Genomic DNA, 19,946 nt, shown 5'->3' on the forward strand with positions numbered 1-19,946 from the left:
TCCTAGACTCCTACAGACTCCCAAGGCTGAACCAAGAAGACCTGGAATACCTGAACAGACCTATCACCATCAAGGAAATTGAAATGGTAATAAAAAGTCTCCCCAAGCACAAAAGCCCTGGCCCGGATGGATTCACCAGTGAATTCTTCCAAATCTTTAAAGAAGACTTACTCCCAATCCTCTTTAAGCTTTTCCATGAAATTGAAATATCAAATACACTTCCGAACAGTTTCTATGAAGCAAATATCACACTGATACCAAAAGCAGACAGAGATAACACAAAGAAAGAGAACTACAGGCCGATATCCCTGATGAACACAGATGCAAGATCCTCAACAAACTACTAGCAAATAGAATCCAACTACTCATCAAAAAGATCATACAACATGACCAAGTAGGATTCATCCCAGGGATGCAAGGATGGTTCAACATTCGGAAATCAATCAACACAATCCGTCATATCAATAAAAGAAAAGATAAAAAGCATATGATCATATCAATAGATGCAGAGAAAGCATTTGACAAGATCCAGCACCCCTTTATGATGAAAACCCTAGCAAAAATGGGTATAGAGGGGACTTTCCTCAACATAGTTAAAGCCATCTACCACAAGCCTACAGCAAGCATCATCCTCAATGGGGAAAAACTGAGAGCCTTCCCTCTAAGATCAGGGACGAGACAAGGATGCCCACTCTCTCCACTGCTGTTCAATATAGTACTGGAAGTACTTGCAATAGCAATTAGGCCAGAAAAAGATATTAAGGGAATTCAGGTAGGAAAGGAAGAAATCAAGCTCTCACTATTCGCAGATGATATGATACTATACTTGGAGAACCCAATAACCTCCACCAAAAAACTCCTAGAAACAATAGACTCGTATAGTAAAGTTGCAGGTTATAAAATCAATACCCAAAAGTCCATGGCTTTCCTATACGCAAACAGTGAGAGAGAGGAAAGCTATATGAAAAAATCAATCCCGTTCACAATTCTGCCCCAGAAAATCAAGTACCTAGGAATCAGCTTAACTAAGGAAGTAAAGGACCTGTACAAAGAAAACTACAAAACGCTAATTCAGGAAATAAAAGAGGACATGAGGAAATGGAAAGACATCCCCTGCTCATGGGTCGGGAGACTTAACATTGTCAAAATGGCAATACTACCGAAAGCACTGTACAAATTCAATGCAATTCCTATAAGGATACCCATGACATTCTTCAAAGAAATGGAGCAAACACTCCTGAAATTTATATGGAACAATAAACCCCCACGAATAGCTAAAGCAATTCTTGGGAAAAAGAAAATGGGAGGAATCAACCTCCCTAACTTCAAACTTTACTACAAAGCGGTAATAATCAAAACAGCATGGTACTGGAACAAAGGTAGAACTGTAGACCAATGGAACAGAGTTGAATACACTGACATCTCCCCTCAATCATATGGTCATCTAATATTTGATAAAGGTGCAAGAAATGTAAAGTGGAGTAAGGAAAGCCTCTTTAACAAATTGTGCTGGCATCACTGGACGGCTACATGCAAAAAAATGGGCTCAGAACTCTGCCTAACACCATGTACAAAGGTAAGATCAAAATGGATTAAAGACCTCAACATCAGACCAGAAACCATAAGATACATTGAAGACAAAGTTGGCAAAACCCTCCATGACATTGAGGCTAATGGTATGTTCAAAGATGACACGCCACTGGCTGAGCAAGTGAAAACAGAGATAGATAAATGGGACTTTCTTAAACTAAGAAGCTTCTGCCCATCAAAAGAAACAGTGACCAAAATACAAAGACAGTCTACAGAATGGGAAAGAATATTCGCCGAATACACATCTGACAAGGGGTTGATATCAAGGATATACTAAATACTGGTTGAACTCCACAAGAAGAAAACATCCAGCCCCATCAAAAATGGGGCAATGAAATGAACAGAAACTTTCTCAAAGAAGAAATCCGAATGGCAAAAAAGCACATGAGAAAATGCTCTACATCATTAATCATCAGGGAGATGCAGATCAAAACCACAATGAGATACCATCTCACACCTCAGAGACTGGCCCACATGAACAAAAACAACCGTTGCTGGCGCGGATGTGGCGAGAAAGGGACACTCCTTCACTGTTGGTGGGAATGCCGACTGGTTCAGTCCTTTTGGAAAACAGTATGGACGTTCCTCAAAAAATTAGAAATTGAGCTCCCATTTGACCCAGCGATACCACTCCTGGGAATATATCCCAGAGAGGCAAAAATGTGTAGCCGAAGTGACATCTGCACTTGTTTGTTCATTGCAGCACTCTTTACAGTAGCCAGAAACTGGAAGAGACCTGAGTGCCCAAGAACAGATGACTGGTTAAAGAAACTTTGGTACATCTACACAATGGAGTACTATGTAGCTCTTAGAAAAGATGAAGTCATGAACTTTACATACAAGTGGTACAATATGGAAAGTATCATGCTAAGCGAAATGAGTCAGAAAGAGAGGGATAGACATAGAAAGATTGCATTCATCTGGGGGATATAAAATAATAAAATATGAGATTAACACTCAAGAATAGCTGAGAGCAACACCAGGAGAATTACTCCATAACTTAGAGGCCAGCCGGGTATTCTAGGGGAAGGACAATTCAGATAGAAAGGGGAACACCAAGTGGAGGGTGTTTGGAGGATCCTCCCAGGAGGGGAGATGCAGGTTGAAAGTAGACTGGACTGAACATGTTAGCCACTCAATGCCTCTTTTGCTGATCACAACACCCAAAATGAGAGAGAGAACAAAAGGGAATGCCCTGCCACAGTGGCAGGGGGGGTTGGGGGGGGGTGGGGGGATGGGGGGGAGGTATATTATCCTGGTGGTGGAAAATGGGCACTGGTGGAGGGATGGGTATTTGATCATGGTATGACCGAGATACAAGCACAAAAATTTGTAAATCTACAACTGTACCTCATGGTGTTTCACTAATAAAAAAAAACAGCAAAAAAAAAGAAAGAAAGAAAGAAAGAAAGAAAGGAGGGAGGGAGGGAGAGAAAGAAAGAAAGAAAGAAAGAAAGAAAGAAAGAAAGAAAGAAAGAAAGAAAAAAAAAGATCCAGCACCCGTTTATGATGAAGACCCTCGCCAAATTGGGGATAGAGGGGACTTTCCACAATATAGTTAAAGCCTACAGCAAGCATCATCCTCAATGGGGAAAAACCGAGAGCCTTCCCCTTAAGATCAGGGATTAGACAAGGATGTCCACTTTCTCCACTACTGTTCAATAGAGTACTGGAAGTACTTGCAATAGCAATTAGGCAAGAAAGAGATATTAAGGGCATCCAACTGAGAAAGGAAGAAATCAAGCTCTCACTATTCGCAGATGATATGATACTATGCTTTGAGAACATTAAAACCTCTACCAAGAAACTCCTAGAAATGACAGATCTGTATAGTAAAGTGCCAGGCTATAAAATCAATACCCAAAGGTCCATGGCTTTCCTGTATGCAAATAGTAAGAGAGAAGAAAATGACATGAAGAAAACAATCCCGTTCACAATTCTGCCCCAGAAATTCAACTACCTAGGAATTAGCTTAACTAAAGAAGTAAAGGACCAGTACAAAGAAAACGACAAAATGCTGCTTCAGGAAATAAAAGAGGACATGAGGAAATGGAAAAATATCCCCTGATCATGGATGGAGAGAATTAACATTGTCAAAATGGCAATACTTCCCAAAGAACTGTACAAATTTAATGCGATCCCTATAAGGATACCCATGACAATCTTCAAAGAAATGGAGCAAACACTCCTGAAATTCATATGGAACAATAAGCCCCCACAAATAGCTAAAGCAATTCTTGGGGAAAAAATGGGAGGAATCAACCTCCCTAACTTCAAACTCTACTACAAAGCAGTAATAATTAAAACAGCATGGTACTGGAATAAAAGCAGAGAAGCAGAACAATGGAACAGAGTTGAATATACTGACATCTCCTCCCAAACATATGATCATCTAATCTTTGATAAAGGAGCAGGAAATGTAAAGTGGAGTAAGGAAAGCCTTTTTAACAAATTGTGCTGGCAAAACTGGACGGCTACATGCAAAAAACTAGGCTCAGATCTCTTCCTAACACCATGTACATAAGTAAGATCAAAATGGATTAAAGACCTCAACATCAGACCGGAATCCATAAGGTACATTGAAGACAAAGTTGGCAAAACCCTCCATGACATTGAAGCTAATGGTATCTTCAAAGATCTCGTGCCACTGACTAAGCAAGTGAAAACAGAGATAGACAAATGGGACTATTTTAAACTAAGAAGCTTCTGCCCATCAAAAGAAACAGTGACCAAAATACAAAGACAGTCTACAGAATGGGAAAAGATATTCGCCGAATACACATCCGACAAGGGGTTCATATCAAGGATATACAAGGTACTGGCTGAATTCCACAAGAAGGAAACATCCAACCCCATCAAAAAATAGGGCGAAGAAATGAACAGAAACTTTCTCAAAGAAGTAATCCAAATGGCTAAAAGACACATGAGAAAATGCTCTACATCATTAATCATCAGGGAGATGCAGATCAAAACAACAATGAGATATCACCTCACACCACAGAGACTGGCCCACATCAAAAAGAACAAAAGCAACTGGTGCTGGCGTGGATGTGATGAGAAAGGGACCCTCCTTCACTGCTGGTGGGAATGCCAACTGGTTCAGCCCTTTTGGAAAACAGTATGGACGATTCTCAAAAAACTAGAAATTGAGCTCCCATTTGACTCAGCAATACCACTCCTGGGAATATACCCCGGAGAGGCAAAAAAGTATAGTCGAAGTGACATCTGCATTTGTCTGTTCATTGCAGCACTGTTTACAATAGCTAGAATCTGGAAAAAAACCTGATTGCCTGAGAACAGATGACTGGTTAAAGAAACTTTGGTACATCTACACAATGGAGTACTATGCAGCTGTCAGAAAGGATAAAGTCATGAAATTTACATACAAGTGATACTACATGGAAAGTATCATGCTAAGCGAAATGAGTCAGAAAGAGAGGGACAGACATAGAAAGAGTGCATTAATCTGGGGAATTTAAAGTAACAAAATAGGGGACTAACACCCAAGAATAGCCGAGATAAATACCAGGAGGTTCACTCCATGGCTTTGAGGCCAACCACACACTCTAGGGGTAAAGGCAGCTCAGATAGAGAAGGGAGCTCCAAATAAAGGGTGTTGGGAGGATCCTCCAAGGATGGGAGAAGCATACAGAAGCATACAGAAGCATTAAGAAGCATTAATAAAGAAGCATTAAGTAGACTCTAGACCGAACATGATTTCCACTCAATGCCTCCTTTGCAAACCACAACACCCAAAAGGGGAGAGAGAGCAAAAGGGAGTGCCCTGCCACAGAGGCAGGGTGGGATTGAGGGATGAGGGAGGTGGGAGGGATAATGGGATTAGTGGTGGTGGAGAATGGGCACTGGTGGAGGGAGGGGTACTCGATCATTGTACAACGAAACCCAAGAACAAAAATTTGTAAGTCTACAACTGTACCTCATGGTGTTTCACTAATAAAAAAACATTTAAAATAGTACAGAAAATTAGTGATCAGGTATGGGCAGGATTTGAGACAATTGGCTGATTGTGAAAGAAGTTTTACCTTGTATAAAATGCTGTCAAACACTATGACTTGCTACAGAAAATGTGTCAGAGAAAAAGAGCTAGTGGCTACAACAAAGTTATGTTGTCTCTTAAGAAATTGTCCAGGTACCCACCTCTCAACAACCACTATCTCAGTCAGTTAGCAACTATCAACATCAAGGCATAGCCATTCCCTGGCAAAGATATTACGACTTGGCATTCTTTCAGCAGTATTTTAAATTATGTCCAATCTTAGTGTATTTTTAGACATAATATCATCACATAGTTATTTTTGTCTTGTTTTTAAAACTTTATTTTATAAATGCTTAGTTTTATAAAGTTATTCACGATGATTAATTCAATATTCCAACACCAATCCCACCATCACCACCATTGCACCATCTCACCATCATTATCTCCAACTTTCCTAACCACCAGGTTTTATCACACATTTATAGAGAAATTTAGTATAGGCAGTTGTACATGGAAACTCAAAACATTTTGGTTTTGAGTAAGTGCAGCAGTTATCTTTCCAGCCATCATCATTTTGGTGATTCAAGTTATAGAGATATTTGCTTTATTGTGGTGATCTAGGATTCTCTAGAACTATGTTACCTCCAAAGAGTGTCTGTATATCAAAACATTTTCCTGTGAATCTTAAAACCTTGTGAAGTACAATGGATGGGTTTTTATATTTGTCAATTATACATAACAAACCTGATGTGGAAGAGAAAGTGTCATGTTTCTAAGATTTTTCCCTTGTTTTACTTACTGTGCCTCCAGCCCCACCACCATGTCCCATCTTTCTCTCTCCATGTTTTACCCGCTAATGACTGCTATGATTTGTATTTATTTGCAAAGGAAGGAAACATATTTCATGTTAGAACCTACCCCTACCACGGCAGGACAAGAACCTGGTCTTATACAAGAAGCAAGTCCATATCCTCTGTATAGAGAAAAATAGGGTCTTTGTATAGGACTATATATATTTATATATATATATATGCGTGTGTGTGATTAAAAACTATTCACTTATATATATGTGTGAGAATAGTTTTTCTTGGTATTTGTTACAAAAAATAAACTATTAACTGTTGTGGTCACTGTAATGTCCTTCTCTGTGAAGTTGAAGTTTTAATATAGCTCTGATCATTTCTCAGTCTCAAGAGAGAAAATTCTGAGCTGTACAGTGAATAGAGTGAATGTCTTTCCAGTCATCAAGAAATCTGAACAAGGGGGTTCACATCCAATAAAATATTAGGAACATAGTAGAGAAAGACTGTCCCATCCCACTCAGGCCTATTGGGCCATTCTACTCACCCAGGACCAGCAGAGACATCCACAGCCGCATGAAGATCTGATCTATCCAGTGCTGAGATAAAGGAAAGGTTTTTTTCAGGAGTAATGGGTTTGGATTTAATTTTACAATAACTGCTGTTATACCAGCTCTAAGGAGCACATCTGAGAAATTGGTTTTTCTAAAGAGAGAATTCATTAATAAATTAGAAAAAAAGGGGAAGTGGGGAAACCCATCTTAAACTACTAGTCAAAGTTTCCAACACTACAACAAAAGTGAGAAAATAAGTGGCAGAGGTTTTTTTTTCCCTTTATTTTATTTTATTTTTTACAGTTGTAGATTTACAATTTTTTGTGCTTGGGTTTCAATTATACAATGATCAGATACCCATCCCTCCACCAGTGCCCATTTTCCACCACCATGGATAATATCCCTCCCACCACAATCCCCCCATCCCCCCTGTCTCTGTGGCAGGGCAATCCCCTGTGTTCTCTCTCTCCTTTTGGGTGTTGTGGTCTGCAAAAGAGGTATTGAGTGGCAAACATGTTCAGTCCATAGTCTACTTTCGACATGCATCTCCCCTCCTGGGAGGATCCTCCAAATATCCTTTATTTGGTGCTCCCTTCTCTATCTGAACTGCCCTTTCCTCTAGGATACCCGGCTGGCCTCTAAGTTATGGAGTAATCCTCCTGGTGCTGATCTCAGCTATTCTTGGGTATTAATCTCATACTTTGTTACTTTATATCCCCCAGATGAATGCAATCTTTCTATGTCTATCCCTCTCTTTCTGACTCATTTCGCTTAGCATGATACTTTCCATATTGTACCACTTGTATGTAAAGTTCATGACTTCATCTTTTCTAAGAGCTACATAGTACTCCATTGTGTAGATGTACCAAAGTTTCTTTAACCAGTCATCTGTTCTTGGGCACTCAGGTTTCTTCCAGTTTCTGGCTATTGTAAAGAGTGCTGCAATGAACAAACAAGTGCAGATGTCACTTCGACTATACATTTTTGCCTCTCTGGGATATATTCCCAGGAGTGGTATTGCTGGGTCAAATGGGAGCTCAATTTCTAATTTTTTGAGAATCGTCCATACTGTTTTCCAGAAGGGCTGAACCAGTGGACATTCCCACCAACAGTGAAGGAGTGTCCCTTTCTCGCCACATCCACGCCAGCATCGGTTGCTTTTGTTCTTTTGAATGTGGGCCAGTCTCTGAGGTGTGAGATGGTATCTCATTGTGGTTTTGATCTGCATCTCCCTGATGATTAATGATGTAGAGCATTTTCTCATGTGCTTTTTTTGCCATTCGGATTTCTTCTTTGAGAAAGTTTCTGTTCATTTCATTGCCCCGTTTTTGGATGGGGTTGGATGTTTTCTTCTTGTGGAGTTTAACCAGTATTTTGTATATCCTGGATATCAACCCCTTGTCAGATGTGTATTTGGTGAATATCCTTTCCCATTCTGTAGACTGTCTTTGTATTTTGGTCACTGTTTCTTTGGAGGTGCAGAAGCTTCTTAGTTTAAGATAGTCCCATTTATCTATCTCTGTTTTCACTTGCTCGGCAAGTGGCGTGGCATCTTTGAAGATACCATTAGCTTCAATGTCATGGAGGGTTTTGCCAACTTTATCTTCAATGTACCTTATGGTACATTGAATAAATTGTATAAATTCAATGCAATTGTATAAATTCAATGCAATCCCTATAAGGATACCCATGACATTCTTCAAAGAAATGGAGCAAACACTCCTGAAATTTATATGGAACAATAAGCCCCCACGAATAGCTAAAGCAATTCTTGGGAAAAAGAAAATAGGAGGAATCAACCTCCCGAACTTCAAACTGTACTACAAAGCAGTAATAATTAAAACAGCATGGTACTGGAACAAAGGCAGAACTGCAGACCAATGGAACAGGGTTGAATACACTGACATCTCTCCTCAATCATATGCTCATCTAATCTTTGATAAAGGTGCAAGTAATGTGAAGTGGAGTAAGGAAAGCCTCTTTAATAAATTGTGTTGGCATCACTGGACGGCTACATGCAAAAAAATAGGCTCAGAACTCTGCCTAACACCATGTACAAAAGTAAGATCAAAATGGATTAAAGACCTCAACATCAGACCAGAAACCATAAGGTACATTGAAGATAAAGTTGGCAAAACCCTCCATGACATTGAAGCTAATGGTATCTTCAAAGATGCCACGCCACTGGCCGAGCAAGTGAAAACAGAGATAGATAAATGGGACTATCTTAAACTAAGAAGCTTCTGCACCTCCAAAGAAACAGTGACCAAAATACAAAGACAGTCTACAGAATGGGAAAGGATATTCACCAAATACACATCTGACAAGGGGTTGATATCCAGGATATACAAAATACTGGTTAAACTCCACAAGAAGAAAACATCCAACCCCATCCAAAAATGGGGCAATGAAATGAACAGAAACTTTCTCAAAGAAGAAATCCGAATGGCAAAAAAGCACATGAGAAAATGCTCTACATCATTAATCATCAGGGAGATGCAGATCAAAACCACAATGAGATACCATCTCACACCTCAGAGACTAGCCCACATTCAAAAGAACAAAAGCAACCGATGCTGGCGTGGATGTGGCGAGAAAGGGACACTCCTTCACTGTTGGTGGGAATGTCCACTGGTTCAGCCCTTCTGGAAAACAGTATGGACGATTCTCAAAAAATTAGAAATTGAGCTCCCATTTGACCCAGCAATACCACTCCTGGGAATATATCCCAGAGAGGCAAAAATGTATAGTCGAAGTGACATCTGCACTTGTTTGTTCATTGCAGCACTCTTTACAATAGCCAGAAACTGGAAGAAACCTGAGTGCCCAAGAACAGATGACTGGTTAAAGAAACTTTGGTACATCTACACAATGGAGTACTATGTAGCTCTTAGAAAAGATGAAGTCATGAACTTTACATACAAGTGGTACAATATGGAAAGTATCATGCTAAGCGAAATGAGTCAGAAAGAGAGGGATAGACATAGAAAGATTGCATTCATCTGGGGGATATAAAGTAACAAAGTATGAGATTAATACCCAAGAATAGCTAAGATCAGCACCAGGAGGATTACTCCATAACTTAGAGGCCAGCCGGGTATCCTAGAGGAAAGGGCAGTTCAGATAGAGAAGGGAGCACCAAATAAAGGATGTTTGGAGGATCCTCCCAGGAGGGGAGATGCATGTCGAAAGTAGACTATGGACTGAACATGTTTGCCACTCAGTGCCTCTTTTGCAGACCACAACACCCAAAAGGAGAGAGAGAACACAGGGGATTGCCCTGCCACAGAGACAGGGGGGATGGGGGATGGGGGTGGGAGGGATATTATCCATGGTGGTGGAAATGGGCACTGGTGGAGGGATGGGTATCTGATCATTGTATAATTGAAACCAAAGCACAAAAAATTGTAAATCTACAACTTTAAAAAAAAATAAAATACAATAAAGGGGAAAAAAAAAGAATTGCTTTAGCTATTCGTGGGGGCTTATTGTTCCATATAAATTTCAGGAGTGTTTGCTCCATTTCTTTGAAGAATGTCATGGGTATCCTTATAGGGATTGAATTTATACAATGCTTTCGGTAGTATTGCCATTTTGACAATGTTAAGTCTCCCGACCCATGAGCAGGGGATATTTTTCCATTTCCTCATGTCCTCTTTTATTTCCTGAAGTAGTGTTTTGTAGTTTTCTTTGTACAGGTCCTTTACTTCCTTAGTTAAGCTGATTCCCAGGTACTTGATTTTCAGGGGCACAATTGTGAACGGGATTGTTTTTTTCATGTTGCTTTCTTCTCTCTCACTGTTTGCGTATAGGAAAGCCATGGACTTTTGGGTATTGATTTTATAACCTGCAACTTTACTATACGAGTGTATTGTTTCTAGGAGTTTTTTGGAGGAGGTTATTGGGTTCTCTAAGTAGAGTATCATATCATCTGCGAATAGTGAGAGCTTGATTTCTTCCTTTCCTACCTGAATGCCCTTAATATCTTTTTCTTGCCTAATCGCTATTGCAAGTACTTCCAGTACTATATTGAACAGCAGTGGAGAGAGTGGGCATCCCTGTCTCGTCCCTGATCTTAGAGGGAAGGCTCTCAGTTTTTCCCCATGGAGGATGATGCTTGCTGTAGGCTTGTGGTAGATGGCTTTAATTATGTTGAGGAAGGTCCTCTCTATACCCATTTCGGCTAGGGTTTTCATCATAAAGGGGTGCTGGATCTTATCAAATGCTTTCTCTGCATCTATTGATATGATCATATGCTTTTTATCTTTTCTTTTGTTGATATTATGGATTATGTTGATTGATTTCCGAATGTTAAACCATCCTTGCATCCCTGGGATGAATCCTACTTGGTCATGGTGTATGATCTTTTTGATGAGTAGTTGGATTCTATTTGCTAGTAGTTTGTTGAGGATCTTTGCATCTGTGTTCATCATGGATATCGGCCTGTAATTCTATTTCTTTGTGGTATCTCTGTCTGCTTTTGGTATCAGTGTGATATTTGCTTCGTAGAAACTGTTCGGAAGTGTTTTTGATATTTCAATTTCGTGGAAAAGCTTAAAGAGGATTGGGAGTAAGTCCTCTTTAAAGATTTGGAAGAATTCACTAGTGAATCCATCCGGGCCAGGACTTTTGTGCTTGGGAAGACTTTTTATTACCATTTCAATTTCCTTGATGGTGATAGGTCTGTTCAGGTATTCCAGGTCTTCTTGGTTCAGCCTTGGGAGTCTGTAGGAGTCTAGGAATTTATCCATTTCCTCGAGGTTTTGATGTTCCGTGGCATAAAGCTTCTCAAAGTACTCCCTGAGGATCCTCTGAATTTCTGTGGTTTCTATTGTAATGACCCCCTTTTCATTTCTGATTCGGTTTATTAGGATTTTCTCTCTCCCTTTCTTTTTCTTTTTTTTTCTCTCTCCCTTTGTGAGCTTTGCTAGAGGCTTATCGATCTTGTTAATTTTCTCAAAGAACCAGCTTTTGGTTTCATTGATCTTTCGGATTGTTTTTTGGGTTTCCATCTCGTTAATCTCTGCTCTGAGTTTTATTATTTCCTTTCTCCTCTTCGGGTTGTGCTCCTTTTTTTGGTCCTTCTCCAAGCTCTTAAGCTGTGAGGTTAGGTTACTTATGTGTGCTTGCTGCTCCTTCCTGAGGAATGCTTGTAGAGCTATAAACTTTCCTCTTAACACAGCCTTTGCTGTGTCCCATAAGTTTTGGTAACTCGTGTTCTCATTTTCATTCGTTTCTAGGAATCTTTTGATTTCCTCTTTGATTTCCTGTCTAATCCACTCGTTGTTCAATAGTGCACTGTTTAATTTCCAGGTGTTTGATTTAGTTTTCTGTTTTTGTGTGTGATTTACTTCTAATTTCAGCGCATTATGGTCTGAGAAGATTGTTGATACAATCTCTACCTTCTTAATTTTATGGAGGCATGTTTTGTGGCTCAGCATATGGTCTATCTTGGAGAATGTTCCATGTACGCTTGAGAAGAATGTGTATTCAGTTTTTTATGGATGAAGTTTCCTGTATATATCTACTAAGTCCCTTTTTTCCATTGTTTCCCTCAAATGAAGTATGTCCTTGCTAAGCTTGAGTCTGGTTGATCTATCAAGAGGTGACAAAGCAGTGTTGAAGTCTCCCACTAGTATTGTGTTGCTATTGATGTCTTTTTCCAAATCTATGAGTAGTTCTTTTAAGTACTTTGCTGGTCTCTCATTAGGTGCATATACATTTATTATTGTAAGTTCTTCCTGTTGTACAGATCCTTTGATCAATAAGAAATGGCCTTTACTGTCTCTTATGACCTTCCTCACTCTGAAATCGAAGTGGTCTGATATAAGTATGGCTACCCCAGCTTTTTTATGGGAGCTGTTTGCCTGTAGGATTGTTTTCCAGCCTTTGACTCTGAGTCTGTGTTTGCTTTGACTATTGAGATGCGTTTCTTGCAGGCAGCAGAATGTTGGGTTCAATTTTCTAATCCATCCTGCCACTCTATGTCTTTTAATTGGTGCATTTAGCCCATTGACATTGAGAGAGATTATTGTTATTGGATTTTGTCCCATTGTTCTGTTAAAATTTGGTGTATTTGAGGGGCCTTTCTTGCCTTAAAGTAGCCCATTTAGTTGTTCTTGTAACCATGGTTTTGAGTCTATGAAGTTCCTGAGCTGTTGTTTGTGAAACTGTGTGTTGTTCCTTCTATTATGAATGAGAGTCTTGCTGGGAAAAGTATTTTGGGGGAGGCATTTATTTCATTGATTTTTTTCACTATGTCCCACCACTGTTTTCGGGCCCTGAGGGTTTCATCAGAAAAATCAGCTGTGAATTTTAAGGATGCTCCTTTGTAAGAGATTTCTTTCTTCGATCTTGCTGCTTTCAGAATTATGTCTCTGTCTAAGGTTTTGGTCATTTTGATCAGGATGTGTCTTGGGGTATTTTTATTCGGATTTCTTCTAGCCGGTACCCTTTGTGCCTCCTGAATGTGGTCACAAGTTTTCTTCAGCTCTGGAAACGTTGTAGCAATGATGTCTTTGACAGTTTCTTCTTCATCAAGGTTTTCTTCCCGTACCTCTGGGACTCCAATAATTCTTATGTTACCCCTCTTGGCTTCATCATGATCTTCTCTTGCCATCTGTTCCCGAATTGTGAGTCTCTTTTCCATTTTCTGCTCTTTTCTGGAGAGTCTCTGAACTTCATCCTCGAGCTCACTGATTCTGTTCTCAGCCGCTGTTACTCTGCTGCTGAGGCCTTCCACTGAGCTTTGCAATTCGCCTACGAGATTTTTCAGGTCTGACATTTCTGATTGCATTTTCCTCATTTCTGCCTTCAGATCCTCTTGTCTTCTATTGGCATTGGTTTCCATTGTTTCTTTTAGTTCCCTAAGCATCCTGAGTAGCTCCCTTCTGAATTCCTTGTCAGAGAGGTTGTCTAACACTACAGTACTGTTGGTGTCATCTGGGCTAGACTCTTCAATATGAAAGTTTGGTGGTCTTTTGCGTTGCTTTACCATTGTGAGAGGTGTGGTTTAGTCCTTCACGTTCACTGTTACTATTCTGCTTGATATGCAGTGTGAGTTAAGATAGGCTTATGAGTTTTTGGCTACTGTATTTCTAGTGGCTGAGCTAAAATAGAGAAGTTTCCACCTAAGAAGGTAGCTTATGGTTCCTATGGCATATGTAGTGGGAAAATATTTCGTGGCTGCGTTAGCTGCCGCGGCTCCGGAAAGAGTCCCTGGCACTGGGTGAGGAGTTGGGAACGTCTCCTGTTTGGAATTGGAGCCGTTCAGCTTTGTTGCCCAGAGCTGGGCCTCTGTGCCTGTCCCACGCAGCTCAGGGGTTGAAAACCGGCTTTCTAGGGGCTGGATCTAGCTGCGCATGCCCAGAGAGGGTCCCAGGCCCTTGGGGGCGGGCTGTACCTGTTTGGAATTGGAGCCGTTCAGCTTTGTTGCCCAGAGCTGGGCCTCTGTGCCCGTCCCACCGTGGCAGAGGTTTTAAAAAGGAATACTTCATGCAGTATTTCTACTCTTTGGTAATCACCTTAAGAAAAGCAGAGGAAGATTGTTCTAAAAGAATGTTTATTGTAGCATCATTTGTAACAGTGAGTAATAGCTAAAAGGGATGAAAACTCTGCATTGCAGAAGGCACCCCATAGGGCATTGCAGTGGATGACTGAGCACAGAGCTGGTAATGATACCTAACAACACGAGGTTATGGCTCCAACCCACCATGCTAAAATAGAATAAAATAAAGGCAAATAGAAATTAATCTGTGTAAGTGCAGCAGGAGGTCTCCAAAGGAACAGAGTCTTTACATTCTTTGATAGCAAGTACAAATAGTGCTGCTACAAATATTCTGGGATGTATTTTTTTTAATATGCCTGTCACACAGTTATATTAGTACATTCCTGAAAGCAGAATTCCTGGCTCATAAGATTTGCTTATACTCAGATTAGAAAACACTGTTAAATTATTTTTCAAAATGGTTGTGCTAATTCATACACAGCTAACTAGAGTGTGAGAATTCTCATTGCTCTAATCTTTTCTGATGCTGACGTTATGATATTTTCAATTTCAGTCCTCTTGCTGCAACTATGTCAAAATAAAATTTTAATTTTCATATTTTTTGTGAATTATGCAGTTGTGCATTTTTTCATAATTTAATTGTTAATTTATGTGAACTGTCTGTTCAACTCTTTTACCATTTTTGTATTGATTTTCAGTCTTTGTTTCTGTGGTTCTTTTAAACTCCAGATATTAATCCTTTTGTGGAAGAAAATTGCTTTAATCTGTGGCTTCCTTTTCTTTCTTCAAGGGCCTTTTGATTAATTATCATACTAACTTTGATGAAATTCTAGTTATCAAACTTTCATTATTGTTTGTGATTTTTACCTCTCTTCATAGAAATATTGTTCAAGATTATGATTATATCTTACTAGGAACTTAATTTTATCTTGATTTTATATAAAAATGTAATTATGGCATGGATTTTTGTTCGTGTCTATATTTACTGTTTATACACACTTTTGCATGTATGGTGTGTATAAAGGACTATTTTTCTTAGTCCTAAAATTTACTGTAAGTTCTTTCAACCATTCATTACAATTCATGTTTGTCATGAAACGGAAAGTCATATTGGCCTGCTGCTGGGTATCCATTTTTGTTCCAATAGTCTATTTTTTCCTTATATTGATATCTGATCATCTTAATTTTTGTTACTTTATAGTAACTCTAACAGTCTTATTGCTTGAGTCGTATAATATCGTTGCTCTTTCTCAAAATTGTTTTGGCTATTTTTGGCTCTTTGCACTTCTGTATTTTTTTTTTTTTTTGCTTTTTTGGGTCACACCTAACAACATTGGTTGCGATGCACAGGGGTTACTCCTGGCTCTGCACTCAGGAGTTATTCCTGGCGGTGCTCAGGGGACCATATGAGATGCTGGGAATCAAACCTGGGTCGGCAGTGTGCAAGGCAAACTCCCTACCCGCTGTGCTATCTCTCCAGTCTCTCTATTTGTTTAAATATAAAATTATCAATTCTTGCTTTCATCTTCTGAAAAAGAGAACTTTCTGAATTTTAATAATAAGAATTACATTAAATATGTAAATTAATATGTATAATTTAATGTGGATTGAGTCTTCCAACTCATAAGCATGGACACTCTTCCCCACTTACTCCCTATTTACTTCCCCTATTTACTTCCCCTATTTACTTCCCCTATTTACTCCCTATTTACTTCCCCCTTTACTCCCTATCTTGAATTTCTCGCAATAATTTTTTGTAATTTTCTTTGTAGAAATCACACCTTTTGTTAGGCTTGTTTTTAATGCTGAAAAAGTTTTGACGCTATTATAGTTGACATTAAAATTTTTATAAATATTTTTTGTTGGTATGTTGCCATTAATTTTCCATGATTTTTTATCAGTTCCCAAGAAAATTATGTTAACTTCTGACTTAACAGCATGAATTTCTCTATTCTATTTCTGTCATTTTTTATTTTATATTTTAAAAATTATGTTATGAAGTTAATATACAGAATTGTTATAGCTTCCTGATAATTTGGCACACTTCCCATTGTTAAATGTCTTTGCCTCAATGTTTCTTATTTGTCTCCTTGTTGGAATTTTATCTATATTTGGGTGTTATTTAGAAGACTGAGTATAGATTCTTTAATCAGAGTCTGACACTGTGATGATGTCATTTTTTGGTGGAGTGGTATCTCTAGACTGGTGGGTTTATTTTTCACATTAGTGAAAGCTGAATACTTTTGATCAAAAACCATACTTTTTGCCCAATAATTCGTCTCATACTTATATGGGAATGCTACACTTCCCATCAGTATATAAACTCTAAGTCCTTTACCTTTGAATCTAGTTGGTCTCATGACTTGCTTTGTCAGTGGCAAAGTTGTGCAAATTTTGAGCTTGTCCCTTAAGAGGATCAGTGCACATTTTTACTATCTGGAGCCCCAGCTATTTTCATTATTAGAAATGCCATGAAGGAAGTCTACTTGTCCACTGGGACAATCCAAGTCAGCCCAGCTGTTCTAGCCACATCAGTCAAGCCCTGATGTTTCCACTCAGCCACATTCCTTAGTGAATGTATGTCACATGAGTGACCTTAGCATATACCTCCCAGTTAGATATAGACAATCTATAGAAGCATTGCTACTTAAAATCACAAGTTTCAAAATCATCTACTATGAAGCAATGGATAACTGACATGGTCTTATTTGTCATCCTCATAAATATTATCTTTAGGGGTCATAGCAATAATACAGCAGGTAGGGCATTGGCTTTGATGCCCTTTGATGCCCAGCTGACCTAGGTTTGATCCCTGGCATTCCATATGGTCACCAAAACACCATCAGGAGTAATTTCTTAGTGCAGAGCCAGAAGTAAACCCTGAGCATTGCTGAGTATGAGCCAAAACCAAAGCCAAATCAAAAATAAAGAAATATTATCTTTATCATTAATAATCAATTTGTCTATAGTAACGCTTAATAAGTCAATGTTAATTTTGCTTGTTATATGAAATTTGTTAATTTAGTCATTCAAATCAATATCCTTACTAATTTTGATCTAATTAATCTATTTTATGGAACAGCTTCTTTCCATCTAAGTTTTCTTTTCACCTCATTTTTTCTGATTCTTATTTTACATTTTGTCTCTTGCTTCTATTTCATTGGATATTACTCAGAAGCCCCATGTTCCTCGTTTCTCTTATCCTGTGTAGTAGAGGACCTTGGAATTAGAGATGTATAGTAAGTATATATCAGTTCCAGGTCAAAATATATAGAGACTGATGTGAAATATATAAAGACTGGAGTGAAATAGCCATACATCACTTCCCTTGTTTCAAGGAACAGATAGGCCATGTCTGCTGCCAACCACCGTTCAAAATGTAACATGAATAAAAAATATTCTTGTACATGTTAAGTTCATTCAAGTTTTGCAATTGTATGTCACCACTGCAAAACTATCCTTTCCAGATAGAGGGATCTCCCACTGAAACAGTTCCAAATTGCCATGCTTTTATCCAGCCTTATGAGAATTATATTAGTGCTCCTCAATATGTGTAAGTCTGGATTTTGGTCTAAGTTATGTAATTGAGGAATGACCCTTCTAATTTTGGGGTGTTTCACAATTTTTGTATAAGTCTGGAATAATCCATTCTTCAACAGTTAAGAAAAACTTACTATAAAACTATATTGCTCTTGTATTCATTTATGTGATTGTTACTTGGTAGCTGCCAAATTTTACCCTATGAGCCAAAGTTCCCAAGACCCTCCACCACTATCCTTATCTCCACTAATGGCCTCTTCATTTCCCTCATACAGTCCCACGTCCTGCTTCATACATGGACATTTGTAAACTAAAGCCGGTTTTCTTTTTTCTGTTTTGTGTATTCCCTTGTTTTGTCTTTCTATATAACACAGATGAGTTAGATTGTTGGTATTTGTCCTACTCCCCTCACTCCCAACTTATCTAGTTCAACATCTGACCCTGCAGTTCTATCCACAAAGCAGTGAACTGCATTATTTCATCTTTTCTCAGAGCTTCAGAGTATTCCATTGTGTATATATACCACAACTTCTTCATCCACACATCTGTCCTTGGACATTCAGGTTTTTTCCATATCATGGATATTGTATGAAGTACTCAATTGAATGTATGTGTGCATTTACATTTTTGAATGAATGTTTTATTTTTCTGTTTGGGGGGATAGAAAAAAAGCAAGAAGTGAAATTGCTGGGTTATGTGAACTTTCTAGTATTACTTTTCAGAGTAATCCCTTCACATTTTGTTCTTTTGGGGGGGATAGGAAGTGAGGCACAGGCACAGCCATTTGTGTTCAGGGCCTACTCTGTGCTCAGAGATCTATCCTACTTGTAGTTGGGAGACCATAATCAGTCTCTGGGATCAAACCAGGGTTCACCATATGCAAGGCAAGTGCCCTACCTGGTGTACTTTTTCTCCAGTCTCACATTTTGCTTAAAGGCTGAGAAACATGATATTTCCACCAACAGTAGATGAATATAAACCTTGATTATTTCTAGTCTTTTTTATATACACTGTTATCACTGGTGTGAGATGATAGTTCATTAATGTTTTGATTGTATTTCCCTGGTAATAAGTGACAATGAGTGCTTTTTCATGTCCACTGGCTATCTGCTTTCCTTCTTTTGGGAATGTCTGTTCATATCCTTTTCCAATTTTTTTTTTTGCTTTTTAGGTCACACCCAGCAATTCTCAGGCGTTACTCCTGGCTTTGCACTCAGGAATTACTCCTGGAAGTGCTTGGGGGACCATATGGGATGTTGGGGATTGAACCTGGGTCGACCGCAGGCAAGGCAAACGCCTTACCTGCTATACTGTCACTCCAGCCCCCCTCCTTTTCCCATTTGTGATGTAATTATTATCTTTTTGTTGTTGTTGAGCTTTGTGAGTACATTATATATTTCAAATACTTGTCCTTTAGCTGATATATTTTGTGCAAACATATTCTTGTAAGTTGGTAGAGTATCTCTTAATTTTATCCCAGGTTTCCTTTGCCTGGATAAGTACAAATGTTTGAATTTGTACTTACATTAAAAAAATGTTGTTATCTCCATTAGAGTTAAGCCATTGAAGACAACTCTGAGGCTCATATTTTGAAGAGTCTGTCTGTTTTCTTGATGTTTTTTATGGATTCCAAGCTAATATAAGGGTCTTTAATCCACTTTGAATTAATCTTTGTAAATGATGTGAGATACATGTCCAGTTTCATTATTTTTTGCATGTGACTATTTCATTTTCCCAACATTATTTGTTGAAGAAGCTTTCTTTTTTTTTTTTTTATTAGTGAAGCACCATGAGGTACAGTTGTAGATTTACAAATCTTTGTGCCTGAGTTTCGGTCATACAATGATCAAATATCCATCCCTCCACCAGTGCCCATTTCCCCCCACCCCCCCCTCCCACCCTGCCTCTGTGGCAGGGCATTCCCCTTTGTTCTCTCTCTCCTTTTGGGTGTTGTGGTC

General features: G+C 38.9%; 1 protein-coding gene across 1 annotated transcript in view; it reads right to left on the reverse strand.

Annotated features, from left to right (window-relative positions):
- Positions 1-19,946, reverse strand: part of FCRL4 (Fc receptor like 4) — a 68,932-nt gene that overhangs the window by 13,664 nt on the left and 35,322 nt on the right. The gene's annotated exons all lie outside the window — the stretch shown is intronic.

Source organism: Sorex fumeus, unplaced genomic scaffold (genome assembly GCF_029834395.1).
Source record: "Sorex fumeus unplaced genomic scaffold, SorFum_2.1 ptg000047l, whole genome shotgun sequence".
In the NCBI taxonomy this organism is placed as follows: domain Eukaryota; kingdom Metazoa; phylum Chordata; class Mammalia; order Eulipotyphla; family Soricidae; genus Sorex; species Sorex fumeus.